Source organism: Mus musculus, chromosome 10, assembly GCF_000001635.26.
Source record: "Mus musculus strain C57BL/6J chromosome 10, GRCm38.p6 C57BL/6J".
Lineage (NCBI taxonomy): Eukaryota > Metazoa > Chordata > Mammalia > Rodentia > Muridae > Mus > Mus musculus.
In genome coordinates, this window is record NC_000076.6 from 49,790,676 (window position 1) to 49,812,717 (window position 22,042).

Consider the following 22,042-nt stretch of genomic DNA (forward strand, 5'->3'; position numbering starts at 1 on the left):
CCCCTTTTCAGCGAGAGAGACAAAACACCTGCCAGTAGATGCCATGGAAATCCCTAGGTGACGGCATCCAGCTGCTTTATGGTGATTCTGAGAGTGTGGCGCAGGGAAGGTCTTACTTATTGTGCTTTAAGATGCCAGGATCAACCTTCCCCTGCTGCTGGACTCTGGCCCATATTGTATCTGGGGAGAGAAAGCTTAAGGAAAATCTCTTTTAGTGTATGTTTGTCTTAAGGATCTAGTTATGGATTTCTTTTCCAAGACAAACTTCACACACTTATAAAGAACTATACAACTATAACAGGGCCTACCAAGGAAAGGGGGAAAGGGGGAAAGAGCTGAGAGAAGAGTGGTACAAACCCAAAGTATGCAATCAAAATGGAGACTGGCAAAAGGGCATTATAGTGTGTGTTTTTATTTAACCCTTCCAAGCCCTCTCAACTGCTACAGAGATATGTCTTATAATTTATTTAAAGATCTATAAGTTATACATCTAAAGATTTGGAGTCCTTCTGAGGAAACCATAAATATCTACACCCTCAGTCACCCTAAGGGCATGTTCTATATTTGAAAAAGTCACCCCATCCCTAAGTCTTCTACTGGAAGCTGCTATACCCCTTCTTGACTATTCAAGGTGCTGGTCTCTTGGGGCCTTAATAGCTCCTGAGGCAACTGGGACCACCTTGAACTATCCAACTCAACTTTGGGATTTGTTGTTTTCAGCTTTGTTTTGTTTCAACCTGGCTCTGTTGAGTTGGATGCAAAGACAGCAAGTGCCATGTTGAATTGTCTGATTCAGTGCTACCATTTTACAAGTAGTAAATCCAAACTGACAGGAATAAGGGTGACTTGCTCAGGCTGTGGCAGAAACAAGACTGTCTTCTAGCTGTGTACAGCCACACTGGAGCATCTTCAATCCCTGAGTTTAAGTTTCAGACAAATGTGAAATTAGGATTAAAAGAAACTTCAATGGGATGGGGTATACTCTAGCTGGAAAGTGCTTACCCAGAACTCACAAGACAATGGGTTTGATCTCTTGTACCAGCCCCACAAACCAAAAGTTCCTTCAAGAGCAGTTTTTGTTTCACAGATCTTTTAAATGACTCAGCATATAAATACATTTCCATATGGTGTCAAATTTTTGCATACAATAAAAAAGATACATACACTCTTTGAAGCCTATAGGCTATCAGTAGACCCCAGATTAAGAATTGCTGGTCTAGTCAAATAATATCCCTTGATTAATGAGAAAATTTAAATGACAACAACAACAACAGCAAAATATGTTTAGAACCAGAGTTGGTTAATGACACTTCCAAGACTAGAAACTAGCTATTCTGATTTCCATCTAATTCTATTACCTTGAAGTATGTGTGTGTGTGTGTGTGTGTGTGTGTGTGTGTGTGTGTGTACACAAATTACATGTAACTATTAATGACTTACAGAGGCCTATTTAAATATTTCCTGAATAGATGGGACTTCTGTTTATTTCTGAATGCTGTTGGATATATTCCTTCATTACATACTATTTACTATGCACTATTCTAATGTTCTAAAAACAAATACAGTGAAGAATTTTTAAAATATGGCCCTCAATAAGAATTTGAGCTGGGTAGCAAAAGAGACAAAAAGAATGTTAATGTCAGATACTAAGGAGAATTGCAGCAAAAAATAGGAAATAGTAAAGAGAATGGGGCCTTGTAGGGAGAAAAGGGTGATGGATACATTATCTTGTGAAACATAGGCTTCGTCTTCCTGGTTTGTTGAAATTACAGAAGATACTTGAAGATTGGTAAACGTGTATAGCTGGAGAAAAGGGGTTCTAGATGGAAAAATAAATGAATACAATAAAGAGCTGGCGGTCAAACCTGGTATAAAATTTGTAATGAAGAACAAAGAAGTAAAAGATTAGGCAGAAACTGTTGGGAAATCCAGAGGAGCAGGTCATGTCCTGGGTAGTCTGTGATTTTTCTCTGGTGGCAACATGGAGGAGAGGCACAATCTGATACATGAGATGAAATGCAACATCTTTCCTGTTTTACTTAGGCAGGATAGTCATAATAAAGTTCAGGGTAGAAGCAAAGGAAGCAAACCAGGGGACAGTACTCTAATAACCAGCTGAGACCAGCTGGATAAAACTAAGATAATGGTATGAAAATAAAGATGGTGAGTGTCTTAGGTTTATTTTTAAGTAAAGCTGGAAAAATCTTCAGATAGGTCAAATAAAGAATGACTATAATTTTTAATCTAAACATTGTTATTTATTTAAATAATGAGAACATAAACAGGTTTGGCAGGAATCTGCTGAATAATTAGTGAAGATGTGGATATACTTTTGACTGGCTCTTGACAAAGATATACTAAAAAGGGGAGATCTATTCAATGAACTAGTTGTTCAGAGATTTTACATATATATATATATATATATATATGTATATATATATACATATATGTATATGCATATATATCAATAATATCAAAGAAATGACATAATAGAGAAGATAACTGTAGACAAGAAACTGAAGAATTTTAAGAATAAAATAGAACAAAATATTTTTAAACACATGTATTGAAGAAACAAGAAGAAAGTGTACAAAATAGCAGAGCCACTATAGTAAGCTAGTCAATGTGCTGGTGTAGCCACACAAAGAAATCATTGCCCAGTTGAGCTAAATGTTACTGAGACTAAATACCAAGAACTGACCCTGTGACATACTAGTGTGGTGTTACTGGGGACCTGGTTAGGAACAGACTTAGAGTATGGCAGGTATGGATTAAAAAATGTGTGAAAGTTTAAGAAAGATAGGAGAAGACCTGAAGGAACTATTACTTCCAAGGGATTTTGCTCTCAAGAAGAGAGGATAAATGACAGTGCATCAGGAGGACAAGGTAAGATCAAGGGAACTTACATCTGAAGAAAAGATCACCAACACAGCATGGTAGTATCCTAACAAGAATGACAAGCTGTGGTGACTTTTGAGTATCAAGAAAGAGGGAACACTAATCCAAACAGAGGAGAAGGGTCAGTTTATCCAAATGATTAGAAATTACGTAGCATATATCAACCAAATGTCAACTGTTTCTATGTGTGGTATTGAGAGGTCTCTTTTCCTATGTGAACACTAATACCCCACAGTAGATGACTTTATTCCAAGACCACCTTAACCCTTATGTTATTATCTCTATTCTTTTTTCATTAATTTATTTATTCACTCACTTTGCATCCCTATAGCAGCAGACCCTCCCTCCTCTCTTCCCAGTAGTACCATTACAAATCCCCCCCTCCCATTACCTGCTCCTGTTCTCCTCAGGGTGGTATTAATTCCCTTCTCACAGAGATGTTACTTCGTTTTTCCCACATCATCAATTCAGTACTGAACTTCACAGGAAGAGAAAGTGAAAAATAAAATAAGAACAGGAAGATAATATGAGGTATTCTTGGTGTATGTATGTGTGTGTGTTTGTGCTTGTGTGTGTGTGCTTTCTTCATATAGTAAGAATATAAAACAAACTGAAAATCTTAAGGGAAGAAGATATTAGATCTTTAACAAGAATAAAGTGTGGCATTTTTATCTAGAAGCATGGAAGTCTGAAAGGATAATGAAATCTAGCTGGATTCTTGGCCAGCACTCAGGGCCACTCTATTTTTATGACTTGCAAGTATTTGAGTGTTCCAACAGCTCAATCATGCTTTCTGTAAGTGTAATAGCTAGACTCTGAGGTTTTTAATTCTTTGCACTGTCTCTCCTCATCCATCTCATTATTATTGGTTCTACTCTCACTGACTCACAAACTACTATGTCCTATTTCTACTGCTAGCATAATTCATTTATTCTTTTAGCATATTTTTACCAAGTACCTTAGTGTAACACAGAAATAAAGACAGTGTATAAAAAAATCTGAGCAGTATACTTTGGAAGATATTTCTGAAGGCACACGGTAAATTTTGTTACTAGATTCTGACACTTCCTGGTCTACATTCTACAGAAAGCAGCGAGGAAAACCAGCAGTGTATTGGCAGAGCATACAGAACTGCTATCTGTTAGAGAGGTATCCTACACTAGAAAATATTGTTACACTAGAGTCCCCATTCTATGACAAACAAACAAAAAAAATGAAAGAGGCTGTTAACATTGTAAAGAATATAGAAAAGTAGACAGAACCTCTCACTCAAGTAGGGTAGGCTGTCACACATGTTAGAAGTGTACATTTCCCAACATCCTCCAGATACAAATCTCTGGGATTGCTTCCTCATTCACCCTGGCTCTCTTCCACAATCTGGAAGAAAAATTCTTGGAAAAGTATTATTTATCTAAAATGTTCTCTATTTTATGCATATTTTCACACAAAATGCTTCATGCAATTCTTTAAATGGTACTGTCCCGAAAAATTTTTACCTTAAAGATAAGAAAGTTAAAAACAAAGTTATATAATTTTCCTATCAGAGCACTGCTTATGAAGAGACAGCTAGGATTTAAGACTTGGTACATAGAGGGGGGAAAGTTGGAGGAAAGAGGTATCTTTCCCAGAATCCTGTCAGTTCTAATAAAGGGATCAGCTGCTTCTAGGATGTGAGGGATAATTGTCTTCAGAACATCTAGGACTATGAAGGCCACAAGAGAATTTGAAGCAGTTTAGGTTGAACAAAACTACTTCCTCTACTATAATCTGAGTCAAATCAGGAACAAAACAAGCAACCAAGCAAACAAACAAACAACAAAGAGGCAAGGACTTTGAATGAAAATCAAATGGAGGTCTTCCTCTCAATCTTTGTGAAATTCACGGAAATCTCCAGATTATGACCTGAATGTCTAAGAGACTGTTTTCTTGTTGTTGTTGTTGTTTTTCTTTGTTTTGTTTTCCAACAAAACCTAAAAGACAGACTTTGTTAATAGTGTGTTTTTGGTGAGAACTCACTATGAACCTACCTTTGATAGTATCTCTTTAACCATCACCGTAGTGCTCTTTTAGGTATCAGTACTTTTTACCACTTCATACTCCAGTAAAGACAAAACAGGACATGGAGATAGTTTCTAATAATATTGAGTTGACAGATTGTTTTAGTAATAGTATAGAATGCACTAGCTTATGTCACAGGATTCAAGAAAAGAAAACTGCTTCAGAATACTTAATATAATTTTATATATTTTATTTGAGCATATTTAAGGGATTCTACATGCTGCTTTGATATCCGTGCACAGGATGAAGTAAAAGCCAACCACAACTACCTTTTGCAAAGTTAGCTTTTTGTTGTAATTATGGGACCACTTAATATCCACTTTCTCAGTGATTTACAGACTTCACAATAAAGCAAATTGTTTCAGTGCAGAAATAAAAACGAAATGCTCTGCAATGCCCTTTCTGAAGAGGTTACCTGCGCTTTAGGAAGCTGCTGTGATGGACTTTAGAAGCTAAATGACAAGAGTACTAATTGATTTTTTTCCTATGACTCAAAAATAGTGACTCGAATCAGACAGTTTCAAATCTCTTATTGCAGGTAAGCTCAGTTTAAGGGCTGATTTTCATTAGAAGATGGCCACCCTAATGGCCATCTACATCCTACATATTCTTCCTGTTGAAGAATCAGGGCAGCCATGGCTTGGCACAGGCAGACACTGCTGGAAAGTACACAAACAGAGGTAATCGAATTCAGTTACGGTTCTTAATTCTGCAAATTAATGGATGAGGGAATGAGTTTAAAATGAAAGGGAAACAAACACAGAAGAGGGTGGAATAAAAATGTAGGCGCATACTCTGTATGATAATGGGAAATTTGAGTGAGAAAATAAGCTTTTATTTTGCAATCTGTTGTCCTAACAAACTTTTAATACCTATCCATTTCAAGCCACTGTTGGTCAGCATCCCTCTGTAAACACATGCTAAACCTGAGCAAAAGGAGATGGCAACAGCAGAGCATCACTTACCTGCATCAATAGTTTATGTAGTTGGCCATGTAAAACTCAAAAACAGATTTATGCTTTTGTGTGGACTGTAGGGACTAAGAGTTTGTTGACTGCATTTTCACTTCATGAGCAGAGCTACCCAACCACGGCTTGTTTGCAAACTAGAAATGTTTAAACACATTGTCCCTGTGCTCTTCTGAACTGACAAAGTTGCACTTTTACTGCTTTATTCTTTCTTTTTTTTATGAAGTCATTTTTGATGTTTTTCTTCTTTTTTCTCATTTTTTCTTTTATTGGATTATTTTATGCATTTACATTTCAAATGTTTTCCCCTTTCCCTTCCCTCTATTCCATCCCTGCTCCCCAATATTTACATATAATTAAAGCAGAAGAAAATGATCTGCACATTGAAATAAAAAAATGTCTATATAATAGAAATTGCTATTTTCGTGGTTAAATAAGAAGTTTAATTATTATATTTCAACATTCACTTGAAACAAAACATTACAATTTATACTTACATGCATTTATTTTGTGGTGACACAGCAAAGGAATTAGGAATGGAGGTACAAATAAATCAAGGTTTATGATGACGTGTAGGTGGGTAGAAATTAGCAGTTATAAAACTTACTACACACACACACACACACACACACACACACACACACACACACACTCCTCATTTTGTAAACTAGAGGAAGTCTCAGATCAATTTCATAGCAGAGTAAGAATAGCACAGGACTGAGGGTCCTGTCAATTGAGTCTCTATTCAAATGCATTGCTTTTGTAAATCAGGCAGAATCTTTTGAGTTTCTGTCTTCTCAATTCCACAGTCAGGACCAGAAATTTGTTTGAAATTCTGTGAGATTCCTGAGGTTAAAAAACAAAACAAAGCAAAACAAAACAAAACAAAAAAAAACAAAACAAACAAACAAACAAAAAAAGCAAAACAATGTTAAGAATTTATTTTCAGCTGGGCGTGGTTGCACATGCCTTTAATCCCAGCACTTGGGAGGCGAATTTCTGAGTTTGAGGCCAGCCTGGTCTACAGAGTGAGTTCCAGGACAGCCAGGGCTACACAGGGAAACCCTGTCTCAAAAAAACAAAAACAAAACAAAACAAACAAACAAAAAATTTATTTTCAGAACTGATATTATATTGTGGTCTCCTTTGAAATGAAGTGAATCTTTAGACCTCCTTAGTTTCTCCATTGTTTTATTGGTAAAATCCAGAGCTAGGCCACAAAGGCTGTTGTTAAACATCAGTAGAGTACTTGCCTCCCATTCGGGAAAGCCCTAGGTTTCATGTTGTGCACAAAAAGCCAAACCATGTAAAATATAGAGCTTTTTGTTTGGGGACCTCATTTAAAACAACCAGAAATAAAAAACCTTCAACTGAGCTTAAAGTAACTTTGTTTAAAAGATTGATTCATCCAGGCACTTTTATGTATGAGTGCTCTATTGACATGTGTGCCTGCATGACAGAAGAGGGTACCAGATCCTGTTATTAATGGTTGTATTCCATGTGGTTACTGGGAATTGAACTCAGGACCTCTGGAAAAGCAGCCAGTTCTCTTAACCTCTATGCCATCTTTCTAGGATCCAAAGTAACTTCAAAAAAAAAAAAATCTAATGAGTCATGTATACTAAAGAAGTCACTAAACTTTTAATTTAGTCATTAAATGACTAAAATTAATATTTAAAAAAGGTCTTAATGCTGTTTAATATAATGAATATTACACCAATTGAAGCCAACCATTCTCTTACAACTATTTGTTACCAAACAATTGACCATTTTGGAGAGAATGAAACAACTGGGGTATAGTGTTTTAGATCAAATCTATGAATATGAATGAAACATTATTTGAAAAGATGATCGTTTTAGTATTATCAAAGAAGAACAATTCCATACTGGGTTATGATGAATCCTACAACCTACATGAATATAACAATATAATCAGAAATTTAGGTACAGTCATACACAGGGAAGAATGTTAAATATTAACATTAAAAAATTGCTCGCACCACTGGGTATGGTCACACACAGAGACACACAGAGACACACAGACACACACACAGACACAGACACACACACACACACACAAACACACACACACACACACACACACACACACACACACACACACACACACATTTAATCCCAGGAGGTAGGCAGCAAATCTCTGTGTTTTAGGACAGCCCAGTCTACTAAGATTCAGGAAAGCCAAAGCAACACAGAGAATCTCTATCTTAATACCCATGCCCCAACTGCCAGAAAACATCAGAATCTAGGAAAAATATGGCCAGATTTTTATGTTTGTATAACAGTTTTCTTTTTTTTTTTTTTCATTTTTTATTAGGTATTTAGCTCACTTACATTTCCAATGCTATACCAAAAGTCCCCCATATCCACCCACCCCCACTCCCCTGCCCACCCACTCCCCCTTTTTGGCCCTGGTGTTCCCCTGTACTGGGGCATATAAAGTTTGCAAGTCCAATGGGCCTCTCTTTCCAGTGATGGCCGACTAGGCCATCTTTTGATATATATGCAGCTAGAGTCAAGAGCTCCGAGGTACTGGTTAGTTCATAATGTTATTCCACCTATAGGGTTGCAGATCCCTTTAGCTCCTTGGCTACTTTCTCTAGCTCCTCCATTGGGAGCCCTATGATCCATCCATTAGCTGACTGTGAGCATCCACTTCTGTGTATAACAGTTTTCTTAAGGTACTAGCTCCCTAACAGTTTAAATTTCTGACTTCTGGACACTAGAACTGCAATAAAATAAATATATTCTGTTTTCAAACACCCCACCCACATAGTAATACTCTGTTTTGGCAGCCTTAGGAAAAATATATAGATATTAACAAAAGTTAACACTAATAACTGTGCACTCAAACTGTTTTGACTTGGTTCATTTTTGACATTTAGGCATGTAATTCACCTTTCTTTTCTTCCCCCACAAAACCTCACCTCCATGTATAATATGCCTCCTTTATACTTGAGACTAAAGGGGCCATCTAATGGAATTCTTTAATCTGCCATAAGTAAGCACATTCCCTAGTAACACCTTTGCATATCACGATGCATACTTAAGCTTCCAAAGGCTTTCTCTTAAAGTCATCCTGCAGGGCTGGCTAAGATGATGAGTAAGTGATTGCTATGCAAGCTTGTGACCTTAGATTAAGTTCTCATAACCCACATAAAAATCTGGGTGGGAGTCAGGCCTTCTATAACACTAGTGCTATGAGGAATGGGCATAGGTAGTTCACTAATGTTTTCTGACTACCAGCTTACACCCCAGGTCACTGAGAGATCATGTCTCTTAAGAATAAGTTCTTAAATAGTAGAGCAGTGTGCAGAATATTTTGTTCTAGTTTTCCTATAAACACCCACATGCACATGTATAAGCATGTATACACACACAGACACACACACATTCACAAACACACACACATACACACAATCATCATTTTAATGGTGACCTTGATTCATATTACCCTATATCTCAAGCAAGTCATTTGGTCCACCTCATTTTTTTTTAAAGGGAGAAGAGGGGGAATAATTCATCATTATATGGTAACTCCATTTAAACTCCATTTATATATTAGGAAGCTTCTACAGCAGTAAGCTTCCATATGGATTTTCAGAAGTTCTTTTGTGCCCGGTACCATTTACTCTTCCTGTTCTAATATCCTCCATTATGCCTTTAGATTACTATGTTCTATTATTCCAAACAGACATGCTCTCAAATAAAGCTCCAAGTATCAAGAATGTGTTACATCTCTTTGAGTTATGGGCTCCCTCAAAACATTAAAAGCTATTACAAATCTCTGAGTTCCCCTCCACAACTTGATTGTAAGATATTACACTACATACTAACATTATAGAACATCAAGAAATTAAGCTGGCACTGAACTGGAAGCTTTACATCACTGACTAGTGTTTATGGTGCTGAAAGATACAATACACACTCCTGGAGAGAAAAAGTAATCATCAGTCTCACTAAGCTGTGAACCATAAGAGCTATTTATCAACGTGCTTGCAAGACATAGCAACTGATGCAATTGTGGTACAAATGTTAGGGGAGTAACCAACTGTTTTTTTTTTTTTTTGGTTAGATTTAAGGTACCTTTTATGATATGGAACACAGGTATGACACTGTTAATGGGGACAAGAATATGAGACTAGACAGATCATGGGCCTTAGAAGAAAACCAACTTCTATTATTATATATTAAATTAAAATGGCAATAAGACATCTCCTAGTTGTACATATTGCTGTACCCATAAATCATTGCATTGCTCAACCCTCATCAGGAAAACTTCTTCTTAGAGTACATGGTAAAGCATAGAGATCCATACTGGATTATGTGAAGAGAGTGAATGACTTCAGAGCACTTAGCCATAAATGGTTTGTATTTAACGCACTTTACCCCTCAACACTCGGGGACATTGGCTGAAGAGGAAGCAGAAAGACTGTGAGAGCTGGAGGGGATGGATGAATCCAAGGAAACAGTGTGTATGTTCAGAATTCATTCAGTGTGTTCCAGAAACAACAGGGATGATGCACATATGAACTCACAGTAGATTATGACAGCATGTTTAATACCTGCAGAAGTTCAAGCCAAGCCCCAGCATGGAGAAGAGGGAGTGAAAACAGCCCTAGCCAAGAAGCTGTTTGCAGCTGATGGCTCTTGGAAGAGTGAAAATAAATTTTCTTCAATGGAGTGGCACTGGGTATATCAAGCTCAAACACACTCTATCAGTCTTCATGTAGAAGAAATAATTAGCTAATATAAATTAGACTCCATAATTTTAGTGTGTATTTGTGTGTGTGTGTGTGTGTGTGTGTGTGTGTGTGTGTGTGTGTATGCATGTGCACAAGTACACAGGCACATTTTTTGGTTTGGTTTTGCTTAACAGAGTAAAAGAACAGGAATTTGGGTGGATAAGAAGGGAGGACTATTTTAAAGAGGTTAGGGAAGAAGAAGATATTTTAAAATGAAAATTAGCAAAGGTTTATGAAAATTTAAAACATAAAACAAGATATAAGAAAGGAGATAACTCGGGTTAGAGAGATGGCTTAGCAGTTAAGAGCAATGACTGCTCTTCCAGAGGTCCTGAGTTCAAATCCCAGCAACCACATGGTGACTCACAACCATCTGTAATGAGATCTGATACCCTCTTCTGGGGTATCTGAAGACAGCTACAGTGTACTTACATATAATAAATAAATAAATCTTTTTTTAAAAAGGAGATAACCCTTTTCATGTCTCACACTCATTTTAGCCATCTTTCATAATCTTCATAGCCAAACTCCTTTAGTGGGATATGGTGTTATTTTAAGTTATTTACCTCACCTTCTAGAAAAATATATCTTTGGGGTTGAACTCAAGTCAGCAGATTTGGAAGCAAGCACTTTATCTGTAAAGAAATACCATCAGTCCTCAAGAGCAATTCTTATATGCAGAACAACTCTATTTTCTAGTAAAGCTTTTAATATTAATGTTTACAATGCCATATTTTATATGTTTATTTTTTCAATATTCTTTGTGATTCCTTCCTTGTCTTCTTAATACATACATGTTGGAACTATCAAGTTTCATGTCTTCTCTTTTATTGTTAAGGGAATTAGTCTAGTGTCATAGCTTTTATCTACATACCATAGATTGTTGCTTAACTCAAAAGCACTTATTCTCCTTTGCAGGCCAGAGAGGACATCTTGAAGAAGGTAATAACTGAACAAAGATTGTAAAGTGAGATTAACTCAGCTCCAGAAAGATTTAGAATGTATAGTAGGGCCAAGTCACTAACAGAGCCCTAAAGACTTTCAAAGCCTCTTTCATATCTGTAAGTGGCAGTAAATTGGTAGGATTATTCCATTATTCAAACTCAAATTCTCAGTTACTCAATTCTCCTTTGCTGATATTCATCCTCAGAATATTCTTCACTATATCTTGCATATTTTATGTTTAAAATATATACAAATTCTGACCAAAACTCCACATGTGTTTGTTACTTTATTAATTCTTTGAGGATTTTATACAGTATATTTTGAAGATATTCTCCCTCAAATCATATATCTGATTCCACTTCCCTACTCACCCAGATGAATGTCCTTCTTAAAAATTTTTATCAATTTTATTTATTTATTTATTTATTTATTATTTTATGTGTGTGGGTGTTTGGTTTACCTGTTTGTCTATGTACCACATGTATACAATGCCTGTGGAAGCCAGAGAATGGCTTCAGATCCTCTGGAACTTGGAGTTATATTAAGATGTTAGCCACCATGTAGGTGCTTGGAAATGAACTCTAGTCTTCTGGAAGAGCAGCCAGTGCTCTTAACAACTGAGCAATTTCTCCAACCCCAGGTACTCCTTTTTGGTTCTCTCTCTCTCCCCCTCTCTCTCTCCCCCCCCCCTCTCTCTCTCTCTCTCTCCCCCTCCCTCCCTCTCTCTCTCTCTCTCTCTCTCTCTCTCCCCCTCCCTCCCTCTCTCTCTCTCTCTCTCTCTCTCTCTCTCTCTCTCTCTCTCTCTCTCTCAATTCCCAACACATCTAATTAGTGATGTCAAAATATATATGGGTGGGAGGTTCATCCTCTGGAGCATGGTTAATCTGTCCTCCAATGGTTGTTCTCTCAAATAAAGCTGACTATTCCTTTTCCAGAAACTATCAATTGCCACTAGCTCCTCACATAGCAATTGTTGCCCTACCATTTTCATGCTAGGATTTTCTTTGGCTTGAACTTGCACATGTTTTGTGCATACTGACACAATCACTGTAAGTTTACAGTACAATTGACCTGTTGAATCTTGAAAATGCTGTTTCTTTCTAGTCACCCTTTACCTCTGGCTCTTACAATCTTTGAACTGGCTTCCTCAATGATGTCTGAGACTTGGGCGGAGGATGTATAATACAGATATACCACCATGTTCTAGCTCCCCTCCCCTGGGAGCACTGCCAGTACATTTTACTAATTTCCTAATCTCTCCAAGTATTTCAAGTGAAATACAGGTATCTAAAGACTCAAATCTAACTTCCACATACAAGAGAAACAAGATTTCTTTTTCTTTCTGGCTCTGCTTACCTGATTTAGAATGGCTATCTTCAGTCTCATCCATTCACCTGTATATAAATCTAACCTCATATGCGAAAGGACTGTAAAATGAAAACTTTAAGACACTGAAAAAGAAATTGAAAACAATATCAAAAGTTGGAAAGATCTTTTGTGCTCATGGAATGCTATGATTAATATGGTGAAAATGGTTGTCCTGCCAAAAGTAATCTCTAAATTCAACACAATCCACATCAAGACTGCAATACATTCCTCATGGGCATTGGAATAATAACTGTAAATTTCAGTTGGGAACAAAAAAAGACCCGGGATAGACTAAACAATCTTGAACGACAACAGAAATGTACTGGAGGTATACCAGATTTCAAATTATATTATAGGGCAATTGTTACAAAAGCAGCTCAGTATTTGCATAAAAAGAGAGTCAATAATTAATGGAATAGAATTAAGGATCCACATATGTGTTCACATGATTGTTTACAATTAGGTCAAAGTATACACTAGAGAAAAGATAGATGGTGCCTAACCAATGGTGCTGGTCATGTAGAAGAAATGAACCTTTCAGCATACACTAAACTCAACTCCAATGGAGCAAAGGCCTCAACATGTACCTGATATCTCAAATCTGGTAGAGGAAGGAGTAGGAAAGACCTTTAAACTTACTGGCATAGGGAAGAACCTTCTGATCTGAACCCTGATAGCTCATAAGTTAAGAACAGTCCTTGATAAATGGGATCTTAGGAAGTTAATAATTTCTGCAAAGCAAATGTCATCATCATTTGAGTTAGGAGGCAGCCTACAGAGTGAAAAAATATTCTCTAACAGCTATACATACTACAGTTCGCTATTGTCTTATATGTTGAAGGCATGATGCCCAATTTGTGGTTTTATTCTGTGATGTCCTTGAAACCTTAGAAAGTGGCACCATGTGGGAAAATCAGGTCAGTTGGATGTTGAACACAATTTCACATACTTTTCAACCCTTCCTCACTCTCTTTTCTGTCCTACATGAAGTGGAGACTCTGTTTTTTCCATAGGCTCCTGATGCAATATTTTTTTCCTCAAGCACATGGGGGCAACCATCTATGAACTATGATTCAAACTAGTTTTTGAATCTATGAACAAAATCAATCATTAATTCCTTAAGTTGTCAGTGCCAAGTATTGTGTCACAATGATGCAAAAGTCATTAATATAGTTATCAGGAATGTAGCCAAGTCAAAGTCACCTATCTTTTAGGCTACCATCACAACATATTAAATTATACTCAACTCTTCTCTTGCCCCTTCGATCAATTCTCCACAGAGCATCAAATTGAACCCACATTATTACATCTTCCTGCTTAAAACCCTCTGCACCTGCTTCCCTTTAATGAATTATTGTACTTTTTGACCTCTTTAAGTAGTTCTTCAAAGCCTACTCATCTGTTTAACTTAATTTCCTACCAATGGTCCAGTAAAAAAATAAATTTTATTCCTTTTCCGGAATACAGTATTATTCTTCTGACTTCATGGGCTTTATGCTTACTGTTCTCTGTGCCATATTTCCTTTCTTTTCTCTGCTTGGAACTCTCTTGCTCTAGATTTTCACGTAGTTGAGCTATTTTTACTTCGAAGGTCTTAGTTGTTACCTTCTGCAAGATAGCTTTCCTGGACATTCAATCCCAGCTATATCCCTCTCTCGTCTTGTTCTCTTTTATCTTCTTTTGAACATTCACTGCACTGGAATTTAAACCCCTTCGCTGAAAATTTTCCTTTTCCCAAGATCCTGTCATTAAACTGGTAAACAATAGGCTGGCTAGGTGGTTTAGTGGATAAAGGTTTTTCTGGTCAAGTCCAAACTCAGACCAAGGTTTAATCCCTATAAGCCACATCGTAAAATGAAAGAATACATCCTCATAAGTTGCTCTTTGACTTTCATATGGACATGATGGTACACATACTGTCTCCCAATATGGTAAAAATTATAAAATGATAGAAAATAAATACTCACTGACAGAGACATTGTTCCATAAGTGCTGTTTCAAGTACAATCAAGTTAATCACAAAAGATGTTATTTCTGGTTTTGTTTTTGTTTTTTTGTTTTTGCTTTCCGAGACAGGGTTGTCCTGGAACTCACTTGGGTAGACCAGGTTGACCTCGAACTCAGAAATCTGCCTGCCTCTGCCTCCCAAGTGGTGGGATTAAAGGCGTGAGCCACCACCCGGCAAGATGTTATTTCTAATTGCACTCATCATGGTTTTTTTTGTACATTTACAGTTTTCAGTTAAGATATAATTATACTTAAGATCAATTTAAAATAAAGTTATTCTTTTAGCCTATAAACTCCAAATCTGATTTGCTTCTTTTATTTCTAAGGATACAACCATTTTAATTGCATAAAAAGAATAAGGTGGCCAGTACACAAGACCAAGTTTTAGATATAGGCCTGTATTTCTGGTCCTTTGATAACAATTTTAAGGATTAAAATTCCCTGTGTTTGTACTCAGAAGAGTCAAGATGTCTAGTAGTTCTTTGACATATTTATTGATACTAAATTAAAATTGTTAATACATTACCTACGTCTTATTTATGTTCTTTATCTTGAGATTATTAATTTATGTCCATTTAGGTCTCTGCCAGATGTTCAACATTTAACTTTGTCCTATCAATTCTAATATAAGTTAATAAAGGAGAAAAGAGGTAGCTTATTATTTAATGCATTCTTGCATCTTATTTCTTCTAAACTTCTAAAGATGTAAGAAGGGATGGATCTCTAATGAATAAGCAGTGTATTAAAAAACTGTTAGGTTTCTTTTTTTTTTTTTTTTTTACACATTTCACCTGAACTCTCCTTACACACTCTCAAAGAAGACACTAACAGTATCTCCCCAGGGCTTCAGATGCTTAGCCTGTTCATTTGTTGTGAAGTGTGGCTGTGTTTACTTCCAGAGTCTATATGCTTTCACAGCACTTGCTGAAAATAACTCTGATATCAAAGGAATGTCATTTTTAAAATTAAATCTAAGCTAGATAGGGGAAGCCTCCTGTCTGAACATACATTTTGATACCATACTTGGTTTCAGATTAATACCACGAGGAATCTTCAAAGTAGTATTTTCCTATCTTCTATAAAACTTGTTTTTATTTCATAACTTACAAACTGTGTAAAAGTAAACTAATTTTCAGGGCTTTATCTAAGTATATTGTTGAAATGTCATGTTTCCATGTCAGTTTTCTCCATTTCTAAAGGACAACAACATTGTGGCTGATTTTCCCCCTTGTTGAAATAGCTTTTAAATAGAAAGGAATCTCAAGTTCAAAACTGATTTTAAGTTTTTCAGTTTCTACTTCCTGCAATATACAGGTGAAGGAAATCTAAGAACAGACCTTCAAGTGTAAGGAGGGTACAATTGGTAGACTTCAGATGGTATGAATTTCAGCTCACTTCTGCAAAATCCACTTTAAGTGAAGACATTTTAGAAGATTGAAGATATTGAAAAACTACAACTGTGATTCAGATACTCTTTAATGTATTAATTAACATAATTCTTGTGTGTTCTTTCATGCAGAATTAAAGCATATAATCTGAATACAGGACAAGGTAATTAAAATCAGATAATTTCCTAAATTTTAAAATTATGTTTCACAGACAAATGCACATTTCTTCTATAATGCTTTCTCTATCTAATCCTTAAGCTCCCCTGCTTCTTTTAACAGTACACAGACATACAGTGATTTGTTTCTTTTTGTCAGCAAAAGTGCTACAATTTCTAAAGCTGCCCATTGAGTGTTTCTGAGCTCTAGCCAAGAGCTATTTCAAAATGAGGACAGATTTCTTTTCTCCCCAGAGACAGACAGCATGATGCTTCTTCAACCCTGCATGCCAAGCCTTTCTGTCTTAGATCTTGCCCAGTATCAGAAGGAAAAGAGATTACTGCTATAATGCTGACAAAAATCAAGGTGGGATTAAATCCATTTCTATTTATTTCATGTTAAATGAAATCATCAGTGGCTTTATAACACTGAAGTTAGCCATTCCCTTCCAGCGAAACAAAAGAGATTGAACAACTCTATCGGAATGGAAACAACCACCAAACTGTTCTCGGAGATGGATCAACAACAAACCATTGTTAATGCACTTAAACATAATTCTGACATACATTCATAATCCTGGCACTGTCTGTATTCTCATCAAAGAACATTCAAAGAGAGTGCTGTGGCTGCCAAAGGTTACAACTGTCTCATTTTCCTGCCACATCTCTGTTACTCAAGCCTGTTTCCCTATCCTTTCATTCACACCTGCTGCAGTAAAAAATGAACAGTGGAACTTGGTACTCTTGCAAAGTTTTCCAATACAGAGAGAGACCTTTTCATATTTTCACAAGAGTCACAGATGAATTCCCATGTCCTTTTAGAGATCCTTCATGGACTCAAAAGCAAAATGCAGTTGTGTAATTTTCACTAGGGAGAAACCAGGGAAGATCCCAGTGCATTTTACTGAGATTTTTTTTTTTTTTTTGGCATAATACCATCTTATTTTCCTGAGAGGAAAAAACTCAGTCACAGATAAGACAAAAGAGCTGAATAAGCAATATAAGTAAGATATTCATAATGCCAGGAAAACCTTGGCTGTCTTGTTCTCCCTCACTTGCTGGACTTTGAGTACTCAGGAAGCTACTAGCAGGATTCTTCACTTATTTAACCCGAGGTGGGAGAGAATAGGAAAAGACATAAGGGAGAGTGATACTCTGTGTGTGTGAATTATTTGCTCAAAAATGAACAAAAGCTAGTAGATACGTTTTAAATAACCCTATAACTAAGACCAGAAAATTAAGACTGTGTTACTATTTTTCTATTTTTACATATTTGTTCTGATTATGTGTCTGTCTGTATGACTTTCAAAAACATTTAATTTTTATTTTTACGTGAATGTCTGTTTGTACGTATTCAGAAGCTAGAAGGGGACATTAGATCGCTTGAAGCTCTGGTCAAAGCAAGAGGAAGCTGCCCAATTTGAGTTCTGAGAACTGAACTCTATTCCTCCAAGAAAAGTGAACTAAAGTCCTCTAAGCACTAAGCAGGAAGTCTTCTTAACTGCTGAACTATCTTCTAGCTCCCATTTTTGTATAATATATCCATTACCAACTACAGAATTATCTTGTTGGGACTAAGATTCTAGTTTACTAATTGCAATAGGCTTCAGTTTTACAAAGAGCAGAGAATTTCTCTAGGACTTATAGCTGCCATCTGCTTGGCAGTCTCTATACCAGCTCAAGGATGGATGGAGTATCACAAAAAGAAAGGCCAAAAGAATATGTGGGGTTAAATATAAATGGGGAACTTACAAAAGCATAGTTGTTGATGAGATGCCAAGTTGTACGGGTAACCATGTGTCTAAGAGCAGCCAAAGAAGTAAAGCAGGGAGTGTGGATTCCAGAAACTGAGCAGCACAGGCAGAGATTCAAATACATTAGGGGAACACCTACAAACAAATCAAGGTATCAAGACTCATAAGGTCAATATAGGACTCTAGACAGCTAAAGATGGCACTGTATTCAGGTCACAAAAGCAATGAGCTACTGATGACAGAAAACTTAACTTTTGTTTAAAACTAAGTGGCAAAAGACAGTCTGAAAACCTATGCACTATGAAATTAGCTACATGACATTCTGAAAAAGGCAAAACAGTATGAAAAGTAAAGACATTAGTATTTGCCAAGGATGCATGGGAGAGGGATGATCAAACAGAGCAAAGATAATTTTAGGGTACTAGGGTGACAGACACATGATATATTTGTCAAATCTGGCAAAATGCACCTCAAGAGTTAACCCTAATATAAACTCTAAGATAACATAAACTCTAACCTTACATAAATGCAGGTATGTTAGTTACAGTGACTGTACCACTCTTACACGAAATGCTAACAAAGAAACATTGTTATGATATATGGGTGAGAAGCTATAAAGTAGCTATTTATATACTATGCCCAAATTTGGGATCCTAAAACTGCCTTTGAAAAATGAAAACTGTTCAGTATCATGGTATCATCAAGATGGGAAAAGAGCCAGCAGCAAATTAACTTCATCATGTCACAGATGCCTTGCTGTCCAAAGCTAAGACTAACGTTAGTAACAAACTAGCAAGATGCCATGCTAATGCACTGAGTGGTATTCTCCATTCAAATTCCTATGTCTCCCATTACAGTAGTGTTTGGAAATGTGGTCTTTGGGAGAAAGTCAGGGTCAGATTAAGCCACAAAGCATACAATACGTTTTAAAGGCTTCTTGAAAAGACCAAGACAAATTATATCTTCCTGATCCCACTCAACATTAAGCAAGGCCCCTAAAGATCACTGGAAAAATTGTGGCTGGTAGATGGTCAGATCACTGTACTATTTTATCTTTGAAAATTTCTAGGTCTTTCCATCTTTTTTTTCAGGTAGGAAAATTTAAATCTTCCATTAGGCAGAGTAGAAATTGCTAAAGGGTTGAACAAGTTTTAAATATCTACAGTTCAAGTTGTTTTGAGAATGAGTACTCTGATATTCTTGTGGAATATCTATTCTTTGGTATGAAAGATACAGAAATCGTTAAAATTATAAATATAACTGCAGGAGTGAATACAGTTAAAAATGACACGGGGCTCTTCTGTGGTAGATGAAAATACAAAGGGACATAGAAAAATATAGATATGTATGATACTTTATTTTGTCTTTATTAAATCACTTCAAAGAAGACTTACCTTCAATATTTTCCTAGTTTTTCTGAATAATTTTCCATTTATAAGATATGCTTTCCTGTCCCTTCCAATATTTTTCTGTGTCCCCCCCTTCTCCACTTTCCTTCCCAGGTTCCTTCCTCCCTCAACCTCCTGTGATAATTTTGTTCGCCCTTCTATGTAGGATTGAAGAGTCCACACTTTGATCTTCCTTCTTCTTGAGCTCCATATGGTTAGTGGGATGAATTGTGGGTTTTCTGAGCTTTGGAGCTAATATCCACTTATCAGTGAGTACATGCCATATGTGGTCTTTTGTGTCTGAGTTACCTCACTCAGGATGATATTTTCAAGTTCTATCCATTGCCTGCAATTTCATGAAGTTCTTATTTTTAATAGCAGTGTAGTACTCCATTGTGTAAATGTAACATTCCATTTTTCTGTTGACAGACATCTGGGTGGTTTCCTGCTTCTGGTTATTATAAATAAAACTGCTATAAACATAGTGGTGTGTGTTTGTCCTTGTTATATGTTGGAGTATGTTGTGAGTATATGCCCAGTAGTGGTATAACTGGGTCTTCAGGTAGAAGTATTTCCAATTTTCTGAGGAACCATCAGATTGATTTCCAAAGTGATTTTACCAGCTGTAGTCCCACCAGCAATTGAAGAGTGTTCCTCTTTCTCCACATACTCGCCAGCATCAGCAATCACCTGTGATTTTGATCTTAGCCATTCTGATTGGTGTGAGGTAGAATCTCAGGTTCCTTTGGTATATCCCTGGTGACTAAGGATGTTGAACATTTCTTTAAGTGCTTCTCAGCCATTCGAAATTCCTCAGTTGAGAATTCTTTGTTTAGCTCTGCACCCCATTTTTAATAGGGTTACTTAGTTCTCTGGAGTCTAACTTCTTAGGCATTGGAAGGGACAGGAGAGAAGTACAGAGGGTCCAGAAATCTACTAGAAAAATGCAGCAATGAAAGATGGAGAACTAGCCACTAGAAAGTTCCAGACACCAGGGAAGCAAGAGGCTCCCAGGACCCAATGGGGATGACTTTAGCAGAAATATGCAACAAAGGGGAAACAGAACCTGTAGAAACCACCTCTAGTAGATAGGCATAGCCCCCAGTTGAGGAACGTGGCCACCCACCCATCTCAAAATTTTAACCCAGAAATGTTCCCATCCAAAGAAAAGACAGGGTCAAAAAATGGAACAAAGACCAAAGGAAAGGGTAGCCAGAGCTTGTCTTACCTAGGGATCCATCCCATCTGCTTACACCAAACTCCCACACTATTGCTGATGCCAAGAAGCACTTGCTGAAAGGAGCCTGGTATGGCTGTTCCCTGAGAGGTTCTACCAGTACCTGACCATAGGAAGAACAACAATATCAACCAACCAGACCACCCAGAGCTTCCAGAGACTAAACCACTAACCAAAGAGTACACATGACTCCAGATTCATATGCAGCAGAGAATTGCCTTATCTGACATCAATGGGAGAGGAGGCCCTTGGTCCTGTGGAGAACTGATGCCCCAGCAGAGGAGGATGGTGGAAGGGTGAGGTGGGGATGGGTTGGTGGGTGGGGGAGTACCCTCATAGAGACAAAGGGGAGGGGGAGAGGAGGAATGGGATGGGGGTTTGTGGAGGGGTAACTGGGAAAGGTGATATCATTTGAAATGTAAATGATTAAAATGATTAGTAAAAATAAATAAATGAAATGGAATCATTCTTAAAAGGGCACAGAATTTTTAAAAAGGACATTCTCCACATATTCAAGTCTCTTTTCTAGAATAACTTAATAGTTGTTCACAAGTATTGTGCTCTCCCCAAGGAGCAAAGGGTATATTCTGGGTTATATTCCAGGAAATTGTGCTCCAGAGGCCTCGGAAGGACTGTGTTGCAGCTTTCCACGCTGTCTCAGAGAAGGCAAAGAAAAAGGAAGCAGTATGAGGTGAAGAGTCTGCCTCTGTGAGGACAGACATCCACATGTTCAGGAGAAAGCAGTTGCTACTTGCACCTCAGAAAGAAAAGAAAACAGAAAATTCCAATTGCCATGATGCTTAAAGCAACAACTATAATAGGAACTAAAAATGACCTTAATTTTAATTTAAAAAAATTAAAATTTCCACAAGCATTCAAAGAAAGAAGTCTGAGTTATCAAGTTGGCATGGAAAGTGGAAGAAGGGGTGTTTCCGGGCAGGGGCAGAAGTGAGGAATTACATTAACCACTTGATAACCTACTGTGACACTAAAGTGAACCTAAAATGTAGCTGTCATACCTCCCGAGCATGACAGAAGTTCAGAGTGTCTCCAGAATTACTCTCATGTGTCATAAGATCTCTGTAAGAAACTACTTATTAACAGTACAATTCC